Consider the following 8,330-nt stretch of genomic DNA (forward strand, 5'->3'; position numbering starts at 1 on the left):
TAATCCTAACCCTAATCCTTATTTTAACCTTCACTAAAACTATAACCTAACCCTAACTCTAACCATGACCCTGACTCAAAACTCTAACCCTAACCTTAACCCTAACCTAACCCTAACTCTAACCCTAACCTCCTAGATATAATTGTAAACACAACATTAATCATAACTCTAACCACAGTCCTCCTTTATCTCCTAACCCTAACCCTAACAATAATTCTAATGCTTTGTCTACCCCTAACTCAAATGATAACCCTAATTGTAACTTAAATTCTAACCTAACTTATATTCTAACACTAAACCTAACCCTAACCCTTACCCTAACCCTAACCCAAACCCTAATCCTAACCCTTTATTTACTCCTATCTCTAACCCTAACCTTAAGCCTAACCCTAACTCTAGTCCTCACCTAACAGTAACTGTAATCCTAACACTAACCGTAACCTTAACCCTACCCCTACCCTTAACTCTAGCCCTAAATATAACTCTAACTCTAAAGAAGAATATTCATTTTTTACCCATTTAAAGTGTAATCATTACCTCAATAACATTTACTAGCCCTTCATTGTACACTATTCACGCTAAGCATAATTAACATTAACCAATGGTCTATTTATAAACCTACCTGATATAATTATCAAACTACTTAAGGAACATTGTAATCCTTATATTACTCCATTATGCTAAGAGGCCTGTCTAACGAGAACAACATTCCCTCCTAAATGTAACTCTACACGTAACACTAACCATAACTCTAACCACAGTCCTACTTTATCCCATAACCCTAACCCTAACCCTAACCATGATTCTAATGCTTTTTCTACTCCTAACTCAAACTATAACCCTAATTATAACTTATACTATAACCCTAACTTATATTCTAATACTAAACCTAATGCTGACCATGACCCTGACCCTAACCCTAAACCTAACCCTTTCTCTACCCCTATCTCTAACCCTAACTATGATCCTAATCTTAACCCTAAATCTAACCCTAATCCTAACCATAATTCCTATGCTTTGTCTACCCTTAACTCAAACTATAACCCTAACCAGACTAACTCATATTTTCACCCTAAACCTAACCCTGACCCTTTCTCTATTGCTATCTCTAACCCTAACCCTAACTCAAATCCTAACACTAACCCTAATCCTAACCATAATCCTAACCCTAACCCTAAATCTAACCCTAACCCCAACTCCAACTTTAACTCTAACTTGATCCCTAACTCTACCTCTAATTCTAACCCTAACACTAATACTAAAACTAACACTAATTATAATCCTAACCCTAATGCTAACCCTAACTCTAACCATAACCCTTGTGCTAACCCTAAACCTAGCCCTAATTCTAACCCTAAGTCTAACTCTAACTCTTGTTCTAATTCTAATTTTAACTCTAACTCTAGCTCAAATCCTACCTCTAATTCTAACCCTAACCCAAAATCTAACCCTAGCTATATTTGTAACCCTAATTCTAGCCCTAACCCTAATTCTTACCCTACCTTATCCCTAACTCTAACTCAATTTGTAACCCTAATTATATTTGTAACGCTAATTCTAACCCTAACCCTAATCCTAACTCTAACTCTAATTGTAACTCTAATTCTACCCCTAATCCTAACCCTAACCTATATAACCCTAACTATAACCCTAATTCTAACCCTAACCCTAATTCTAGCTCTAACCCTAACCTAATTCTAATCCTAACTATAAATCTGATCCTAACTCTAACCCTAACTATAACTCTAACTCTAATTCTAACCCTAACCCTAATTCTAACCCTAAATCTAATTCTAATTCTAATTCTAATCCTAACCTTGATTCTTACCCTAAATCTAACTCTAACTCCAACTCTATCTCTAATTCTAACCCTACCCCTAATTCTAACCCTAACTATAACTCTAACACTAACTCTCTTTGTAACCCTAACCCTAAAATTAACCCTAACCCTAACTTTGACTATAAACTAATCACTAATCCTAACCCTAACACTATATATATAACTCTAACTCTAACCCTAACCCTAATTCTAATCCTAATACCAACCCTAACTCTTACCCTAACCCTAAATCTAATAAGGTAACTTTAACCCTAACCCTAATCTAACCCTAAGCCCAACTCTATCTCTAACTTTAACTCTAACATGAACCCTAACTCTAACTCTAATTCTAATGATAACCCTAACCCTAATTCTATCCCCAATTCTAACACTAACTCTAACTCTAATTCTAACTCTAACTCTTATACTAACACTAACACTAACACTACCTCTAATTTTAACTCTAACTCTAATTGTAACGCTAACCCAAATGCTAACCCTAACAAAAATCCTAACACTAATTCTAATTCTAACATTAATTCTAACCCTAAATATAACCCTAACTCTAACTCTAACTCTAACTCTAACTCCAACCCTTATTCTAACTCTAACTCTAACCCTAACCCTAACTCTTATTCTAACCCTAACACTAACTCTAACTGTATTTGTAACCCTACTTCTAACCCTCACCCTAATTCTTACTCTTACCCTAACCCTAACTCTAACTCTAATCCTAAATATATTTGTAACCCTAATTCTAAACATAACCCTAATCCCAACTCTAACTCTAATTCTAAACCTAACCCTAACCCTAACCCTAACCCTAACTCTAACCATAACTATAACTCTAACCCTAACGCTAACTATAGCTCTAAGTGTAAACCTAACCCTAACAAGAATGCTAACTCTAATTCAAACCCTATCCCTCACCCTAATTTTCATCCTATTGCTAACCCTAACTCTAACTCTAACCATAACCCTAACCTTAACACTAACCTTAACCATAACATTAATTTGTCCGTATCTCTAACCCTAAATCTAACTCTACCATAATTTGACTCTAACCATAACCTTAACCCTAACTTTAATCCTAGCTCAAAACCTAACCCTAACCATAACCCTAGAACCTTAACCCTTACTTAAACCCTAACACTAACCCTAACCCTAGCCCTGCTATAATTTTAACCCTAACCATAACCATAACTCTAAGCCTAACCTTAACCATGAGTATAACTCTAACCCTAAACTTATTAATAAACATAACTCTATCCCTAACTTTAACCCTAAATCTAACTCTACCATAATTAGACTCTAACCCGAACCCTAACCCTAACTTTAATCCTAACTAAAACCCTAACCCTAATCATAACTCTAACCTTAATCCTGACTCAAACCCTAACCCTATCCCTATAATTACTCTAACCTGAGCCCTATAATAACCCTAACCCTAACCCTCACCATGACTCTAACCCTAACCTTAACTATGAGCATAACTCTAATCCTAAATCTAACTCTACCATAAATGGACTTTAACCCTAACTCTAACCCTAACTTTAATCCTAACTCAAACCCTAACCCTAACTTTAACCTTAATCCTAACTCAAACCCTAACCCTGGCCTTACTATAACACTAACCCTAACCATAACCATAACTCTAACCCTAACATTAACCATGACCATAACTCTAACCCTAACCTTAACCATAAACATAACTCTAATCCGAACCTTAACCATAACTCTAACAATATTTATAACCATAACTCTAGCCCTAACCTTAACCACAACTCAAACCCTAACCCTAACTCCAACCCTAACCCTAAGGCTAACCGTAACCCTTATTCTATCACTAAGGTTAACATTAACTGTAATGGTAACTTTGTCCCTAGCCATATATCTATGTTTGACTATAACATTTTACATTACAATATGCCAAAAATAAAATTACTTTTATTAAATCTAAATTAAACTCCATAAATTAAATTGTAAATAAAGTTTTCAACCATAATTTTATAGTAACTTTACACAACTCTAATTAAAATTAATTAAGAATTTTATAATAACCTTATCAAAATATAAATAAAAAGTAAATGTTTTTCCTATTTCACCACGACTGCCACTAGCTTTTATATATATATATATTATGTCGAGAGTAATCGTTCTCGAGGCACCTATTTTTATTTTCATCAATCTCAATTGTGATTAAAATAACCTTGGAATTAAATAAAAATAGGCACCTCGAGAACTATTTCTCTCGGCGTAAAATATATATTGGTATATATAAGCTAGTCATACTCTATTGAAAAAAATAAAATAAAAAAAGAAATAAAAAATCATAGCAATAAAATAAAGAATGGTAATAAATCTTTTGATTTATTAACTATTAACATTCTGACAGGTAAATCCGTCAATTTATAAAAAAAAATGAAAAATGTTTACATTGAAGATTGCTACCATTGTAAAAAGCCTCTCAGCTTAATTAGGACATAATTATAAATACATAACAACTGATTTAAAGTATCTACTATCTTAGCATATTTAGAAACTGTTTCAATTCATGAAAAAAATACTAATACGAAAGAAAAAACAATTTTATTTATTTTAAACATAAATTTGAAATATAATAAATTGTATATTAATTTTATAAGTACAATAATATATTACAATAGTTTGATAAATAGAATAATGCTCCAATTTGACATTACATAAACCTACTTTGGTATAACTTTATAATATTTATTTATATTGATAATATTTTATATAAATTTATATTTTTTATTTATATTTCTTTATTTTTATTTTAAGGAATCAACGTTTATAACAGAGCCAGCTGACAGAGCCACTCTGCAGTCTACAACTGTGTTCCTCCACCCTGTAAATAGAAATATAACTCTCTCAAAATTAGGATGTGAACGACAAAAGTATTTGTATTGCGCCACGTCAAAAGTGAGTTTAGACTTGAAAGTAACGTAATTTGCATGTCCGACATGAGTGATCCGAGACTTGGTGTCTGCTATGAAACCATTTTGCAAGTACATTTACTAATACCTAATGTATTGAAAACAATAGTTTTCACCATTGTGTAAGTTTAGATACTGATTTAGAACAACTAGTCTGCTTTTGTAATAAGGTACCCACTGATAGGAGATGCAGGAAATTTTTTCCATGGACAAGTATTTTGTTTATTGGAGTAATATAGATGAAGTAGAAAAACATGTAGAACGTATTGAACGTATACATTCCTCTCTCAAATCTGCATTTGATGATTTTCAGAAGCAGTATCAGAATACAGAAATCGATCTAGTTATTAAAAAGGCAGAAAATAAAGAATTGTCTCTAAGAAACACAAAGTTAGAAGAGGAGTTGATTAGAGTAAAAGCAGAAAATGAAGATTTGTCTCAAAAAAGCAAAAAGCTCGAAGGTGAAATCGTTGCAGAAAAAGCAGAAAATGAAAGATTCTCTCAAAGAAACAAGAAGCTAGAAGGGGATCTCATTACAGAAAAAGCCAAAAACGAAGAATTGTCTCAAAGAAACAAGAAGTTAGAAGGGAACTCATTACAGCAGTAAATGAAGAATTGTCTGAAAGAAATAACAAGCTAGAATTCAGGAATCATAAATTAAAAGAGGAGCTTTAGAAGGCTGAAGTGCAGATACAATCCAGTAAAAGTAATGTTGAAAAAATAAGAAACAAGCTGAAAGAGTCTGTACGCAATCTGGAGAACATTGTGTCTGGTATGTTATATGCGCAAATGAGTCTCAAATTGGTATGTTACACATGCAAGTTTTTCCGAAAATGAATTTTGATATTAATGTATTCGCAACTGTGCAACTGCAGTTCTCTTTCTTGTGGCCACTTTTTTGACCAGTCATGCATTACACAATGGATGAAGAAAGTTAGACGTCTTGGTTCCTCTAAGGTAAGTTAAATTTCATTCATAATTTCCTTAATCTTGTAATGTAATTTTACAGATTGTAAAGCTTTTTCAATCAAATTTAACTTTTATTTGATTGGCCACAGCCCCCCCAATGCCCCCTATGTAACAACAGGAAGCCGTAAAGTCATTCCAAAACTTTAAATATGTTGGCCTTGTCATATTCGAACATACACAGAGATATCCGACTTCTACTTTGTTTTACAATTTCTCTTGATTCCCTTCCTCGGATACAACATCCTTAACACTCGAAACTATACATATTTGAATGCCATAATCCACTGCTTCCCACCGAGAAAGAGAGAAGAAATTGTGATTGATCACATTCTTCAGATCACCAAATGCGTGGGTGCCTTAAAGCTTGATCAATCTGTCACACATCGTGCTCAGATGATTTTCAAAGAAGCATCGAACAAAGGAGCTCTAAGGAAAGTAAATATGTGCGCTCTTCATCTTGCTTGCATTTACATCGCCACCAAACAACTCCACAAGATGAAGACAATGGAGGAATTAGTAGCATCTGTTTCAGAATCTCACACTGTGCGCAAAAGTGAGATCTTTAGGGCAATGAAATTCATTCAATAGAATTCACCTGCGGCAGCATTTTCTACGGATTTATCAATCGGATCTTCTTCTTCTTCAGCTGTTGAGGAGAAAGAAATCGATAAATTTGCCAACAGCGAGTCGGTTAGGGCTCATCTGGATCACCTCTCGTAGCTTCTGAAATCTTTGAACTGGACAGACTGCGAGATGGTTGAATGTACAAAGAAAATGGCAGCCAAAGCGATTCAAAATTTAGGGGTTCGTAATTTGAGAGCCCCGCAGCGCACTCAGGCGATGACTTTGCTATGGATTTGCTTGCATTTTGTTGAGAATAAACAAGTGGCAGATATGAATCTGGTGGCTCATTATTCCATCGAAAAATACATGATCCGTAGCGCTTTCAATGAATTGGCTCCGTATTTGCACTCTCTGTTCCCACAGTATTTCATTTCTGGAGATCATTTGGAAAAGATATATGATTCTTCCCATGGATCTCACCATTAGCAAGCCTGAAATGGAGAAAAATATGTTTATTTGGAGCAAAATTTGATTTATGGAGATCTTTTGGAGAAGCTTCATGGTTCTGACGGGCGGATCCCGCCATTAATGAAGCTTAAATCAATTTTTTTTTAATTTCTTTGAGGTTTTTTAAATGCTATTATAATTTCAATTTTTTTTTTTGTATCTTTGCTTAATTCTTTGTTTAGGTTTGAATTCTTAAAGTGTATAATGGTAGAAATATTTTCATCATGGATAATACTAAATTAAAATGCTTTCATAGTTGGACCAAGACGTGCCTTGACTTAACTTTTAATGCGTTTCTTGGAGATTTAAGTCTCAAAATTTAGGGGTTCGTAATTTGAGAGCCCCGCAGCGCACTCAGGCGATGACTTTTCTATGGATTTCCTCGCATTTTGTTGAGAATAAACAAGTGGTAGATATGAATCTAGTGGCTCATTACTCCGTCAAAAAATACATGATCCATAGCGCTTTCAATGAATTGGCTCCGTATTTGCACTCTCTGTTCTCAAAGTATTTCATTTCTGGAGATCATTTGGAAAAGATATATGATTCTTCCCATGGATCTCGCCATTAGCAAGCCTGAAATGGAGAAAAATATGTTTATTTGGAACAAAATTTTATTTATGGAGATCTTTTGGAGAAGCTTCATGGTTCTGACGGGCGGATCCCGCCATTAATGAAGCTTAAATCAATTTTTTTTGTATTTCTTTGAGGTTTTTAAATTGTTATTATAATTTTGATTTTTTTTTGTGTATCTTTGCTTAATTCTTTGTTTAGGTTTGAATTCTTAAAGAGTATAATGGTAGAAATATTTTCATCATGGATAATACTAAATTAAAATGCTTTCATAGTTGGACCAAGACGTGCCTTGACTTAACTTTTAATTTGTTTCTTGGAGATTTAAGTCTCTACGCAGCTAGCTATTAGAAACTATAAATTTGATCAAAAAAAAGTTTTTAAAAAAATAAAATTTAATTATATTTATTATATTTGATAAAAAGTCATTTCGTGCACAAGATGTCAACTTCCACATGAACAAAAGTTTCTAGAAAAATTACAGTCAAATAAATCTTTAGGAAAGAGAAAATAGTGGTCAATGGAGGATAAGACTCAACATAAGAAAATAGCTGCCTAAAAAAGAGAGAGTCTACATAAGAAAATAGTTGTCAATAAAAGATAAGAGTCTACATAAGTTAAGATGATCACAAATAATTTTTGAAAAAAAGAAATTAAATGCATAGGAAAGGTAGAAATTATACATACCATAGAAGGGAAAATATCAGCCAACCCATACACTTAATAGCAGTCAGTGGCTAACTAGCTGACTAGATTAATTATATTTAAAATAAATAAATAAATAAAAGAAAGGAAAAGCATGGTAATGCAATTTTTAAATTCATTAAAAAATAATTAAAGCAGTGAATCTAGTTGGCTAGATAGATGTTGCCCTTTATAGCATAGTTATTTGTCACGTATCTACTTGCCCTAGGCAATATTATTGCATTCACTTGCAACAA

General features: G+C 33.3%; 1 pseudogene; it reads left to right on the forward strand.

Annotated features, from left to right (window-relative positions):
- Window positions 1–4,981: 4,981 nt before the first annotated feature.
- On the forward strand, window positions 4,982–6,795 carry LOC149558435 (uncharacterized; annotated as a pseudogene).
- The last annotated feature ends 1,535 nt before the right edge of the window (window positions 6,796–8,330 follow it).

Source organism: Cupressus sempervirens, chromosome 5, assembly GCF_028749045.1.
Source record: "Cupressus sempervirens isolate cs-2001-9-10 chromosome 5, ASM2874904v1, whole genome shotgun sequence".
NCBI lineage: Eukaryota > Viridiplantae > Streptophyta > Pinopsida > Cupressales > Cupressaceae > Cupressus > Cupressus sempervirens.